We start from the raw sequence: 16,350 nt of genomic DNA, 5'->3' as shown, positions 1-16,350 counted from the left end.
AACAGCATTTCATAAATGTTCTTTATTCTTTCATATTCCCATTGTCCAAACAACCAACATTAAGTATATAGATTCGATGTGCTCAAAAACGAATTTTATTCTGTATTTTACAATCTACTACCAAAGAGGTACGTTTAATTTGATATAACCATGCAGTGTTCATGGTACATTCATATCTAAAATGAAGAAAGGAATTGAGCATCGATCAATTTGATTTTTAATCATTTAGTTGAGATATCAGATGTTGTCAATTAGGTCGCCCGTACTTGTACTCTTTTTACAGAAAATTTGTTGTAAATAAATTAGCTATCACCTTAAATTTTAGCCATTGGTAATGGACAACTGGTTATTCTTAAATATGTAGACAGATACCTTGTCAAAATACTACGAGCATATATGATACATCATAAACATAAACAGCACATTCTTTAATAGACGTTTTTTTCCTTTCATTTGGGGCATCCGTGTGGTTAATTGTCAATTTTAAATAAGACACACTGACATTCAGGCTCTGATTCATTATATTAAATTAATCACAGACTTGACAAATCATGATGACGTCAATTGAAAAATATAGCTAAATAAATTCGACATCAATAGAATGTCAGAATCCCTTATCAACAAGAAAGTTACGGAAGAAAGCATTAAGAATAAATTTTGAAAGGCCTGTAAAATTAGAAATAACACTGTAATACGTCTACAACTATTTCTAACACATATTGAGCAAAACCACAGCCTTACGTAGACGACATCGACTTAATGATACCATGGAATATGATAGGACGTTCATATCATACAAGTAACAATACAATGGAGGGAGTGTACATGGCTAACTACAATTATGCTTTCCATACTATAGATTGTAATACTACATAAAAATTTAATGAAAAATCAATGAATACCCTTTTCATTTCGAGGTATAGGTTTTCATCTATTATACCTCTGTTTGTTCTTGCCATGAAGACAACTTCGTTTATTATCATATTACAAATCATAAATTTAGAAATTGCCTTCTTTTGATACTTGGCAATATTCCTATATTTCCAAATTGCCCACTTGACTGTCAACAAAATCGTTTCAATTAATAAATGTTTTACATCCAAATTTTGGCAACCCAATATTATAACTTTTTTGAACTTTGTAAAATGTCAGTATTCACAAAACGTCTGATAGTCTACAGAATATATAACATTGGCGAGATTGGACATCCCTGCCGATTTGAACGGAATATCTCGATGTATTTCGACGTAAACCCACTAGTTTGAATACGCATCCCCTGAATTTTTCGCCAAACCTAAATTTCCGCATACAAAGATATATCCACCCCATTCTACTCGAACGCCTTTTGCTGATCAAGAAATATAATAGCCCCTTCTTGGTCCTCAATATATGCATAATCAATGATGTCTTGTAGCAATATCTTACCCTGAAAAATATTTCGACCCTTAACGAATCCCTTTTGATCCGTGCTAAAAATATTTGGTAGTACAAGTTTTAATCTTTCTGCCAACACCTTAGAGATTATCTCATAATCTGTGTTTAGCAGTGGGATAAGACGCCAGTCTTTGATTGGTGTACGACATCAGCGATGACTGTTTTACAACAGTATAAATTCCATGTTCATATCTTAAGCCAAGATGGCTACCATCGCTTCCAACTGAGGAAGGTCCTTTCCAAAGGGTCCAAGGAGGGTAAACTTGGCTCCATAAATAAGATTCATAACTTTGAAGATGTATGCTAGGGAGGACTACTAAAAAAATGGATAAAACGAGAACAAGAAGGCATTGATTCTCTGTCAGAGTAGGTAAACGTTTTGAGATCTTTAGTTTTGAAATGTATGAAAGTTTTAAGTAGGTCAACTTGTGTCAATGCTATATCATTTTTCAAAGACTCGATATAGCAAAAACATTGTGTACCACAAAAACATGCCAAAAAGTTGTTGAACCAGAAAACAAACCCGAAAACAACATTGTTATTATCTGCAAAAGGTATCATAACCAATGTTTATTATCAGAGGAAAACGTAGAAAATAATAGCAGTAATAAGACCTTTACTGCTACGACACTATCCTAAGAAGATATAGTGGAAAAGCATAAATCTGTGCTCTCCTCTTTTTATCTCTCTACCAACATTTTACCTCTAAAGTAGTTAAAATCTTATGTTTTTCATAAAAATTTGTATTAGTACAATACTTTATTAAAATTAAAAAGTAAAATGCCTAGTATATTAATTTTTATTAATGGGGATGATTTAACAACATTTTAATCATGTCTGTAAATGTCACCATCTTTTGGTGAAATGTATTGAATTATAATACATTGTATGACTAGGTTTACAGATTTAACAGGTCTAAGCACTTTCGCCTTTGGATATCAAACGGATGACTTTCTACTCGAGTAGTAAAAATTTATAACCAACCATGTTCTGACCGATCCAGTTAACATATTTTTGGTGTTTATATTATATCGACGTTGATTTGCATTGAAACTGGTGCATTGAAAATAGTCTATATGACTAGGAAATCCAAGAATCCCTTGCGGTCTGAAATACCGTTTGTATGCATTGTCATCGGTGTTATATTCTTGAAAGCTTGTGATAGTATTTACCATATTAAAGTATTTTTCTTTTTTTAATGCACTTTTTGAAAAGGGTGATTAAATTGTAAACCAAATGGAATTTACTCGGGTTCCAAAACTCAAAGCTTCCTTCCTGTGGTCCAAGGCCTTCGTTTTGAAAAATATCTAAAACATGCTTCATTTTATCATGTGAATCATATTTAACTTGAAGAGAATTCTTATATTCATATTAACTCATTAAGAGCTTAGAAATGAAATTTCAACACTTGAGGAGTCAGCGCTTTTTATGGTAAATTAACAATACAATAAAGAATTGGCTTGAGTATTATGGGCCCATTTCCTCCGTGGTTGGTGGAGTACGCGTTGCTCATTTGCTGCTGTTTTTTTTATACCTGCTATTTTAGTTCTTTTATGTTCTTTATTTTGGGTGTGTGTTTTACCTATCTGATCATTATCCTCGCTCTCTGATCAAAGGACATTAAGATATGATTCTATAGAACTTTTTAGTTCAAAACACTCTCTTAATGAATTGTTCATGCATGTTCCTCAAACTGTTGACATGCTCTTATAGGAATTTGATTCAGGGCTAAATGCGTTTAAAAACAAAATAACCATTTTTAACAATGATTAGATAAATTTATGGGCATACAACACAATTTAACCACGAAGTCTTTAACTTATGATTTTTTTTTCTCAAACTGTGAAATAATAAAGAATTCAATAAGGTTTTATCTCAATAAAGGAAAACCAGTAGATACCGAACATGTTTAATACTCATTTATTAATTCTTATAGACTAATAACACTATTTACATCCTAGCTGATGCATTGTTGTGTTCAATTATAATGATTAAAGGCTTACATAGATGGCTGCTATACACAATACACAAGTTATTTATATGGAAAGATGTCCCACATACAACTTTGTAATAAATTTACACAGTAAAAAAGATTAAACCGAACACGGAATAATCCGAAAAGCCTTTCTTAGCCGGACGCTGCTTAAAATATATTTATATCAGCTTAAGGAGGTAGACCTAGGGTAAGGGACATAACTCTAGAAATCCATGATACGTTTGTAACATATTAATTTCACCAAAGCCTATCAAGCTTTCATTTGAAACAGAATGAAATCAGTCCATGTTACTTTGATGCTTACATGAGATTGATGTAAAATGCTGAATACAAACGTTCCAATGATTTCTAAGAGTTGTGCCCCTTACCCTAGGTCTATCTCCTTAAATGCGGAATGAATCTTGGTAAACCGAACTTCTGTTCAAGTCGAACCAATTAATAAGTTCAAAATGAGTTAAGCGTAGACAGGTTCTACTATACATTACTTCTTTTAGGCAAAAAATGCTAACGTGCCAAATAAAAGTGGTCGTTGATTCAGATCAGAAAACAACGAAAGGATGAAATATTCTGCTCCGGTTGGATACGTTTTGATATTTCACGAGTTTGTTCCATTTTATCTATTGATGTGATATAATGTATTTTTTCATATTTAGTAGCTTATACTAACATTATTTAATTTTCAAACAAATATTAAGAATTAAATAATATATAAGATAATGGAAAAATATGACATAAAACTAAAAATCTAAAAATAACTAATTATCCTTAATAATTCAAGTATAAAAAACATATATACAGACAAATCAGTTACACTTAACATTCTTTGGAAAAAGTCCACTGTAATGGCCTGGAACATTGCTAATTCCCCACTGAATAAATCAAATATAATAAGTTTACTTTCAAATTTGCATTATATTAATTTCTTTCCTACTCGTTGCGTCATATTTGACCAACGAAAATCACCCTATTACATCCAAATAAATGCTATCCCTATTTTGACTTTTCATGCTCTCCTTAATGCTATCAGTATTTTCTTCGCGGTACAGGTATGGGTCAAGTTCGTGTTCTCGAATCTCATCATACACTTCTTCTCTAAAATAAGGTTATATATATATATATATATATATTGGTTATATATACAAATGACTAATAAACTGATTTTCTAATGCCTTTCATTTTTATGTAATCCATTTATTTGTATTGTTGACATTAAGTTCTTCTTCAGTTTCAAGAATATCGGTTATTTTTAGTACATACTACATTTTTATTCGTTGGATAGATATTCACTCAGTCGGTGCTTTCTTACAGGTAGTTTTATTGAGTACAATAATGCATCAAAAAGGAGCCTAATCCAGCAACAATAATGTATACCAGAATACCAAAGTATGTCAAAGGACCTACATAATTGCAGCCCAATGTTTATTATAAGGTACGCATCCTAATATCGGTAGATAATATATAGTTCGTGATCAAACAAGTCTGACTACTGGATTGGTGAATACTCTTGGTGGCCTATAGTCCATCAGCTGTGGCAACGTTCTAGTGGTTTCAAAATTCAAAACCACGAATCATATAGATATTGCAACTTTCGATATGCTACACACGTGTTTCAAGGAGCAATTCCTCATTAGGAACATTAGAACCAAATATTTGGAAGTTAAATATCCAAAAATAAACTACATGTATATACAAGGCTGAACAATACTTACGCATTAGGATACGTGTAATTATATGGATCACATACAGTGCTGTTTTCTACAACAAAGAACAAATTGAGTTCTTTTATATAAACGATAATGGATTTTCTTACACATAATCTTTTTGATAAAATAAAATCTACATAGACCACAGACATTATGCCAACGATTGTTTCGTACTTCTATTATTAAATCTGTATTATCTTTGTTTGTAGAAGATAACGTAAGCCGTTCCCAACTCTTTTAAACTCTTTTTAACCCCATATAGCAATCGCATATTACCGTAGGGCTAAATAACATGGATGCTTTATTACAAACATCATATGTTGTTTGAGTACAAATAACTTTGTTCACCATAGGCAAAGCCTGAATATAAATCATTATTCATATGCACTTGTAAGCTAAACCCATTCCATATTTGATCAAGTAGAAAAAAAAAACCTTCTAACTATGGGAATATAAAGGACACTGAACATTTATTGAAAAGGAAGCAGGAAATAACTTACTACAAGTAACAAGAGAAATCAAACAGTAAACTCAAACCCAACATCCAAACTTTCCTGCAATTATCATTTAGGTGTCGTAAACGTTTTAAAATAAAAGTATGCCTTGACGTCACATGATGTTGAATCTGAGAGTCCATGTAATATTGCACAGCATATATTGTTTATTTTTTAGTTTCTATAACACTAATGTCTAAAATAAATGAATGGACAGTTAAAACGAATCTTTGTGAATATAGCCTATTTATTTCACTGTTTCAAGTAAGGTTAAACATAAATATAAAATATGCTAATTGAGTCATTTAGTCGATGTTAAAGTGAAATTGACTTACTACAATATACTTATTGTAACGATTACCATAATAGGAAGTTTGTTCTTTCCTCCTCTCTTTTGTCGCAACACAATTGCAAGTATTCCAAACAGCATGATCATGGTTATAATACACATTACCACTGCTATTACTATTGTTGTTGAAATGTCCTCTGCACAGTGAATTAAAATCATCAATAGACACCATTGTTATTGAAATTATTTTGAGAAGCATATACTAAAATATTATATGTAATCATTGTAGTATACATATTAATGTTTATTTGTGGAAATAAAGTAGAAATAGCTTTGAATTTGAATACCAAATAGACATCGTACAAAAACGTCATCCAACCCTGGAAAAAAACTCAATCGCACAGGTAGATACGATCAATACGACGGGGTTTGACCGAGAGTATTTAAAAAACGTGCAATTTGTATTTTCATGACCTACACTTAGAGATCGATGGTAGAGGAAAACTTTACGACAAACGAAATGACTTTTCATTTAGAATTGTCAACTTTCCTTTCATCTGTGGCAACATTCCTTCAGCACCTGCGTATGGAGTGTTCATATCACAACTCATACTTTATGCCAGAGCTTGTCAAAACTACGCACACTTTTTGTATCGCGCTAGAACTCTTAACAAATAGGCTTCTGGAACATGGTTATGTTGCTACAAGATTGAAGTCATCACTACAGATGTTTTATGTTCGTCATAATGAACTCGTGGATCGAGTGTTTCTAGAAAAGCAGAGAACGCTTACCCTACTAGTGCACCTAGTCCATGATCCCAGTTTTTAGTGGTGTCCGAGTTGTTCATTTGCTTTTGTTACTTTGTATGTATGATTTTAGTTACTTTATGTTCTTTGTTGTGTATGTCTGTTTTCCATGTCTGGTCTTTTTTTTCCTGGAGTGCATTCTTTTGATTACCGCTATAACCTTGGTTTCCTTGATTACTCTTTCAAGGAACCAGTCATTCTTCTTATTTGAATTATTATGAAGTGAGAGAAAACGAACACTCTTATCGGTCAATAAGTTAATGCTAACGACTGTAAACTTTCGGAGCGACGACTTTTACTATAAACAACCTAACCTGATATATCATGAAAAAAACAAGCATTTGTTAAAATCATTCTGCCGCCGTTGGTATTATAACTGTGATTTCTAGCGCAGAACGTATTAGTTGTTAGGTGCAAGCTTTTATGTAAAATTTTACTGTAATAGAATATTTAATTGACAATGGGATAATCGAAGTCGCCGCTTTTGCCATTGAAGTTACAAGCTTTCCTCTTTCACACATTTATATCTATGCAAGTTATTACTGTACATGTCAGTATAGTTGTTAAAGGTAAGTATTAAATCTCACCAGTTTTTACAGTCCTATAAAAGTTTAAACATGATATGAATCATTATTCGATTCAATATTTATCATGAATAACTATTGTGCAGCAATTATGCAAGGTAAATATGTTTTAAAAATGATTTTAAAAGATTAAATCAAATGCAGTGACAGAACATTTCTTTCTTCTAAAGACTTTTACATGGAAAATGACAGAAAGTATGAATAATTGTAAATGGACATGAACGCCATTGGTTTTAAGAAGATTCGGTAAATGATAATTATAATACTATCAAATGGGATGCGTGAAAATTTTACATAGAACCTGTTTCATCTCCAAGTATAATCTGCTAGCGTGTTTCTACGAACTATCATACCTTGGTTATTTACTACAACCAATTTGTAACAATATGGGAAATTTAATAACGTATAGTTATTTCTTACGAAAACTTTATTTTTGCTAATCAAATTTAACAAACGGCATTGTGGAGGATAACTAAACAGTAGAAAGTCAATATATCGTGTTTAGACGAAATAGACACTGAGACTACCGTGTCAACCCCTAACACAGGTTTTAAGGTTTTGCGGTCCCTACGCCGGATTAACAGTTATCTAACTCCGGTATTTTATCATTTACGGTCATTTTGAGAAAATAAGCTGATAACCTAAATAAATTGCTCTGGAATAAATATCTATATAGCAATGTGAGCATTCATTGTTACAAGCTAAAAGTAGTTGCTTGCATTCAGAAGTATAACGTTGTCTCTTTTATCCGTGAAAAGCAAATGTAAAAAAAAGCGAATTTGGTCTTATATTTAGCTTCTTCACATCAAAACGATCTGTCGTGACCCTCAAATGCATATAGGACACCCCTCTCGTCATCATTTAGTCTGAAGTGTTCTCAATGTTCCCATAAATGCTCACATATTCGCAAAAAAACTTAGAGATCCCGTATCTCATAAAGTGTAACATGTTCTCAATTAAAGTTATATAATTATAATTCTTTTGATTACCGCTATAACCTTGGTTCCCTTGATTACTCCTCCATTCTATTTCTCATATCCTTATTGGTTCTTGGGTTTTGCAGCAAAAAAAAACTCTAACATATTTTGAAATAGGCTGAGGGATGGGGACAAAAAGTATGATTGTTTTGAGCATTTTCCACGTCCTATGCCGAGTACATATTTTCGACAACATCACATCCTGCACTGAAAAAGTGACAACAATGTTTTAAATATAGGTATAATTTGTCTATTCATATTCTATTGTGCCAATTCTGGATTTTATTTATATGTCATTGAATGCATGGGTAACTCTGCAGACTAAATAATGGCAAAAGCAGTGCCCTACAAGCATTTGAGGGTCACGACAAACCGTTTTGGTGTGAAAAAGCTAAAAATGAGACACATTCGCTTTGTTTTTGCATTTGCATTTCACGAGTGATTGAGAAAACGGTAAACTTATATCTCTGAATACAAGAACTACCTTTAGCTTGATCATTTTAGCACCGAATGTTCATATTGTTATATAGATTAACGAAATTGTCATTCATATCAGAGCAATTTACTTAGGCTACCCAATTATTTTCGCAGGAAATGACCGTAAATTAATAAACACTTGCGTTAAAAAATCATGAATCCGGTGTTGGAACCGTTAAACCTGCGTTAGGGGTTAGTTGCAGTGGAGACGAATGAGACAGAAGTGAAAATTGAGATACAATTTTACGATATGTATTTTTCTTTATCTATATAATAATAAAGTTTCACTGCTCATACCTCTCAGAACAAACAGGTGATAGTCCTGCCATCGTGCATTCCTCGTTTGTATCACACGGGGATAGACTTGTAAGATATTCACAGAAATCATTGGTCGAGTTCAAAGACATATATACTGAAACACACAAATATTAAAATTAAAATTTATGTTTGTACTGATTTGTTGTAGTAACTGATAAGTAATTCTCTCTCTCTCTCTGAATCCTTTTGTTTTGAATTTGGGTTATTCTGTAATTAAAGATATATAAATATAATTTAAGTTCTGATACAATTCGGTTTCTGATTGGATAAAATGTTTTGTCCATCTTAACATAGACCATATAGACATCTTCAATCATTTTAATGATTTACTCGTTGAATTTTGATTCTTGAACTAAACTTTATGGAATCATTGATGTTCATTAGCATTCACTTAATGTAAATGAGTATTCACTACATATTGCTGATTTATGTCTTTTGACTCTGATTTTGACAAAGGTATGCTCTAAATTAACTACTATTTTTTTAATAAAAAAATATGCATATAAGGGGCAAACGTTTTATATGCTTATACGAATCTAACATGTATGAATACGCCACATTTAGAAGTGGTTTAAGTCCTTGTCATTTAATAAGTTCAGTGACTACAAGTCTTCTTTTTTCACGAATGACGTTTAGAAAATTACTTTAGGATGTATTGATATTACTCATTCTGGTTCTATGATCGAAGTAAACTCCTGTTGGTTCACAAATCACGTGAAAACTAATAATTAGCTTCGTTTTCACATAGTTTTAAACTTTGTCAATTACCATCAGAAGTGAAATAGAACTAAAATATCCTTACTACATTTCAGTAAATAAATATTAAATTAAAAAGAATATGACTCAATGAAAAGTCCAGGAGGTTAGAAAAAACACATGTATTACTGGGAATTTTTCAATGTAATTTTTAATGAAACAAGTTCTATTTGTTCACAACAGTAAATTTTCGAATTTCCTAGTGTCATTTTGATTGTCTTCACTTTCATTTACCTTGAATTTTCTTTTATTTTTAAGACAGAATGCACTTTTAAAATACCAGTATTTTGTCTAAAAATAAGAGAATGAATAAAAATACCATTAACTTAAATAGAGAAGTGAAGTCTGATATTACCTGAATGTCCATTTTTAACATTAGTAACTGTTAAAGACTGTACACCAATTACATGTTCTTTGATTCGAACAGCAGTTTTTAATAGCTTGTTCGCAGCTATTATTAACTCTCCAGTTGTGTCGCTTGACAACATTATTCTAAGGTCAATGATCAAAGTTAAGCTGTGAAAAAAAAATAGTTTAACTTAAAATTCGTAAATTATAACAACATTTAAAAATTGGTTAATTATTTAAACAAACAAATTTTTTCATGAATAGTTCCCCTTTGTCCTCTTAGCCTGTTATAAATTCTTTCCACATCGTGAAATATTGTTTATTATATAGATAGCAGTGTTTTGTCGAATGCTCCAAGTGTAATAAATTTCGATAATTCATAGATTAACGTAATCACTACCGAAGTTTAATGGTCGTGAACTCGTGGATCGTTACGGTGTATCCACCTGAATCGATTTGTTCACTGTGTCATAATTTCCTTTTCTTTTTCGATTACCCCATATGTGACAGTGAAGAGCATTTTATTGTCTTTTGTTTTTTTGCATCAATAGAGGAACTTAAAATATGTACCATTTATACTACCATGTATTTCAATAGTGCATTAAACCACTGTAAAGAAAACAAAATTAATACACACCATTTTTGTGTCAGTAATTCTAATCTATATAATAAAAAATAAATTCTTAAATGTATTCAAAGATGAATTGGTCTGTATTTCACTTGAAGAAACTTAAAGCAGAATCACATCTAAAGAAGTTCTTTTGCAACTTACTTCTTCGAAATGGTTGGTATCAACATATTTTGAAGACTTTGGCCCAATGCAAAACGCCAAAAACTTAACATCTGCAAGTAGCATATATTCTTGTCAGTATTACAGCAATTCCAATGCCGAATTAAAATCAAATGTAACCCGGAGTTGTTATATTGTTAATGTAGCATTATCTCTTTTTGGATCCTGATTTTAATTTCGGGAAATGTTTAATGAGATTAATCTCTATTTTATTAACAGAAAAAACAAACTGTTTTACAAACTTTTTTATCGAAATACGGACACCATTCGTAAATTTCAATCTACTGTCAGATATCTGATACATTTCATACTTTTTCATCATATCTTTCATGTTGATATTCTTTACCAAGCACACAAAGGTGAAAACACTCATTATAAATCATTCAAACCCTTAAAATTATCTATGTCAATAGATGTAAGGGTATAATGTAATAAAGCAAAAATTACACATATGGCATTTTTGTAATAATAATTGATTCTCTCCTTAGAACTTTGAATTCAAATTATTCAAACAGGATAGTGTGATCAAATTTTTTTAAAAGGCAATAGTTATACTTCCCGGTAAAGACAACATTACTTCTGTGCTAAAATTATAATTGTGCAGTTCGCAGGACGTAATTTTTGAAGTTATTCTATTCACCTTGATGAATTGTTTTTTATGAGCAACTCGGCGGGTGTTTCTAGAAAAGCAGAGGACGCTTACCCTACCGGTGTACCTGGTCCTTGCTCCCAGTTTTTAGTGGAGTCCGAGTTGCTCATTTACTTTTGTTACTTTGTATGTATAATTTTAGTTACGTTATGTTCTTTGTTGTGTATGTCTGTTTTCCATGTCTGGTCTTTGTCCTAGGATTGCATTCTTTTGATTACGCTATAGCCTTGGTTTCCTTGATTACTCTTTGATTACCGCTATAGCCTTGATTCCTTTGATTACTCTTTGATTACCGCTATAGCCTTGGTTCCTTTGATTACTCTTTGATTACCGCTATAGCCTTGGTACCCTTGATTACTCTTTGATTACGCTATAGCCTTGGTACCCTTGATTACTCTTTGATTACGCTATAACCTTGGTACCCTTGATTACTCTTTGATTACCGCTATAGCCTTGGTACCCTTGATTTCTCTTTGATTACCGCTATAGCCTTGGTTCCTTTGATTACTCTTTGATTACCGCTATAGCCTTGGTTCCTTTGATTACTCTTTGATTACCGCTATAGCCTTGGTTCCTTTGATTACTCTTTGATTACCGCTATAGCCTTGGTACCCTTGATTACTATTTGATTACCGCTATAGCCTTGGTACCCTTGATTACTCTTTGATTACCGCTATAGCCTTGGTTTCCTTGATTACTCTTTGATTACGCTATAGCCTTGGTTTCCTTGATTACTCTTTGATTACCGTTATAGCCTTGGTACCCTTGATTACTCTTATTGAACCTGACAAATTTTGAAAATCAATATAACAATCAAAATCATTAGTTCATAAAAGAATGTTTTTATTCTGTTCATTGATATGGATAATGCATTTTTAATCCAATTATTGATACATTTAAGTAAACTTAACATTAGGAATTGTTTTAATTGATGTGCTTTTTGGTCAGAATCATATGATATGTTTAATTCACGTCAGACTTTGCATGTTTGTAATTGCTAAAAGTCCCGATTTGATATCTATTATGTTATGCTTAGTTTGTAATGTGTCCTAATTTGAATTGAGTTTATAATGAAATTTGTGTGGTTCTGTTCCGTTACATACATATTAGTCAATATTTGAGACAAGTTCTACCCCCCCTCCCCAAATCCTTAGTCTAATTGTGGCACCTTTTTTATCTTTTTACAGAAAAGGTGCACAATTTGTGTTAATCAGGATCCTAGTCGTCTGTTAAAAACATACATTTGTTGTAAAACATAGTTTGAGTAAATTTGAGAAAAATAGTAATCAAGCATACAAAGATTCTAGAAGAAATATGATCAAGGGACTAAGACCAGACAGGAAAAACAGACACATACTACAAAGAATATAAAATAACCTGAGTAAAACGTACAAAGCAACAAAAGCAAATGAGCAACTCGGACTCCTCTAAAAACTGGGACAATGGACCGGTAGGGTAAGCGTCCGTACGCAAATGCTGAAGGGGTGTTGCCAGTGATGAAAGAGAAGTTTACAATACGGAATGAAAAGTCATCAGATTTGTCGTATATTTTAGTCAATAGTTTGCCTTTTCCATTGATCTCTTAGTGTAAGTCCAGATATGAGGCTGACTTCACAGTGCAGTGTCTGTAGTATCCTTTATCTCAAGGTCTTTGAAAAATCTAGGTCTTTTGGATCAGATCAGCTATAAAATCAGCCTCATAAGAATTAAGGAATGGGTCAGCTAGTAGAGGAGCACAATTTGTTCCCACTGCATGGAATACCGACTGTTTGTTGAAAAATGCGTTCACCACACTGAACAAATATTTTGTCGATGAAAATTTCAAGCATTTTTCGGTATATTTGGAAGATAATCTGGAATCGTTTTTTACAAAGTATGAGGATTCTCCACCAAGTACTACATATTTGTATATAGGTGTACCGTCTTTTTTGGAATAACAACAGTGTATAATGTTTTGGTTGCACTATACAAATGTGATTTAGGTGCACAGTTTCGTACACAAAACTGACCCGGTCTAATTTTGTAAAACTTAAAAATAAGAGGTGAAATGTGGTGGAAATATTGATTGTGGATAGTACAGCAATCGTACATAAATAGATGCAATACTTGTGAAGGTAGAGGTGTAAAATACATGCTTTAAGCTATCCGGAAAGATTCGGGTTCTCATCGGAATGGATTCTCTTCCCCGCACCAACAGGCTGTTTTTCAAAAAGGCAAAATTTCGCACGAACTTTAAGAATTAAAATTCTGAAAATGAGCAGAAAAGGGTACACTTTTTATTTGTTTTTTTTTTTACAATAATACCATGTCAACTTACTTCTTCTGGCAGCTTTTAAGTTCCTGATATTTTAGAAAACCTGTTTTTGACAATTAGTTTTGGGAAGGCACCAAAAATTTGTTATGAAAACTGATGTATATTTTTATTATGTTACCATGGCTACAGATTTTCATAACAAAATAGAAAAGAATATCTATCTTATTTTTATGGATCTCCGTAATGTAGGGTTTTTAAAAATATATACTTTTTACAGGAAAAAATATTGGATTTGCTAGTTTAGGTGTCTTAATATAGCTTTATTTCTACAAATTGTCATAAAGTTATCTGCAGTGACCTTTCTATATAGTGGAACTTTTTGAATCGGGATTTTAACTAAGTCTGGGGAATAGAAGTATAAAGAGTTGAAAAATCATGTTTTAATGCTTTTCTTTTTAGATAATATTCTTGAAATGAGGGTTTCCAGTTGTCCTTGAAAACCCGATGCCACTGTTGCCTGAGTGTAATTACTGTAATAATGACCAGGGGCGGATCCAGAGATTTTCAAAGAGTGGTTCCGGGTTGTTGTTTGTTCATTTCTAGACAAATCCTGTGCGAAATTAATCATATTTTCCAACAAAAATGGGGGCATGGTTCTGTCCGAAACCTACTCTCCAGACCCGCCACTGCTGACACTGACATGTTAGTCCATGATGTACCCCACTCCTTTTCCATTGAGTTACATATTCTTTACAGTACCACTGACTAGTAACTGAATGTAGAACTGCGGGGAAACTAGCGGTAGAGGATAAAACGAAATGTAGAACTGCGGGGAAACTAGCGGTAGAGGATAAAACGAAATGTAGAACTGCGGGGAAACTAGCGGTAGAGGATAAAACGAAATGTAGAACTGCGGGGAAACTAGCGGTAGAGGATAAAACGAAAAACAAAATCATAAGTTAAATGTTCTATTGAATATGAATAACTGCAAAAGTTTCAAAATATACTACAATGCTGTATCCACAAAATAATGTCATTATCAGAAGTCCTAATTTCAGTAAAAAAGCATACAATATTATTATTCAAGTTCACAAATACATATGGTTTTCCATACAAAACCAACGGAAATATTCCAATGGAGAGTCTCGCAAGTACAATAGGGCGTCCGTACCTTAGCTATCGGATTTCCGAACTATCCCTTATCACAATTTGTAAACAAAACTATGTTTTGACAGATATGCAACCATGCCAACTTAAAGGATTATAAAATAATGTGAATTACATATATGTTTTAAATATTAACAAACATTGATAGAAAAAGGGGGTTAACTGCTCTAAAATTTCACAATAACTCTAATTGACACAAATGGATATTATGTAATAATTAATTAGTCCCTTTTTTACATACACAAAATGGAATGTGTTAAAATGAAATCTACTTGTACAAAACAAAATACAATCCACCGAAAAAGTTAATTTTGTCCTGTGCGATGGGAATTCAATTGTTCATTAGCAACAAGAGGCGTCAAGAAGCGTCAATAGTCTAGAAATCGCGAAAAGAAGAAAAAAATAGCTACAAGGAGCAGTGAAATAGCGTATTTTTTTTATTTACGGTGAAATAAAAATGAATGTACAGATATTTTGAAAGAGTGACAAGAAAACAAGCTCAAGATTTTGAAAAATGAGAATATTTTTAAACAAGAAAATATATATTTTTTTAAATCAAAGAAATAATACTGGAGACTTCAAAGTAGTTAATCGTCAAATATTCTATGCCACTGGCTTGCTTTCAACATCAAGAGTTACATGTACTGACTTTACTTTTGAAGTTTGATCTTCGTTGTGTAACGCAACAGTTCGTCAATCGGCGAAGATCGGCAACCTTGAAGCGCAGTTGCGATATGCTATATTTAAAAGAGGGTGACTTCGTTAAACCATAATGACTTGAATGTTTCTCAATCAAAACAACTCAGAGACTAGGCGTTTCTCAGCTATATTACAGAAATTTAAATGCTAATTGATCATTGCCTCTTATAATGTAAACTTCTCGCTCTCATACAAGTAAAAAAAAACACACGTAGAACACAATATATGTACACGTACGGTATTTAAGAGGTACATTATGTTCTCGTGTGAAGCTAGAATTGACAGTTATACAGCACTGATCAGCAGCATAAAGTGGTGTAGTAATATATAAATATGCAAAGCATATACGAATGACATAAATTTTTATAAAAAAAATATCTGAAAACAAACATCAGCTAATAAATACTGACGCAACAAAATAGAAGGAATAATTCAAACCATGACGAATCAAACAACCGTGGCAAATAAAGGATTATATTCAAGTAGACAAAACACAAAAACAAAAAAAAAAAAAAAACAACAAAAACTAAGGCAAACAAAATTCACATTGACATCACAAACCTAACAGAATACTAGTATATTGTTTTTCTTTTCATGAACACCCTTCA

This window comes from Perna viridis, chromosome 6 (genome assembly GCF_037379345.1).
Source record: "Perna viridis isolate PV_CMFRI_1.1 ecotype Kerala chromosome 6, ASM3737934v1, whole genome shotgun sequence".
In the NCBI taxonomy this organism is placed as follows: Eukaryota; Metazoa; Mollusca; class Bivalvia; order Mytilida; family Mytilidae; genus Perna; species Perna viridis.
This window is presented reverse-complemented; position numbering follows the sequence as displayed.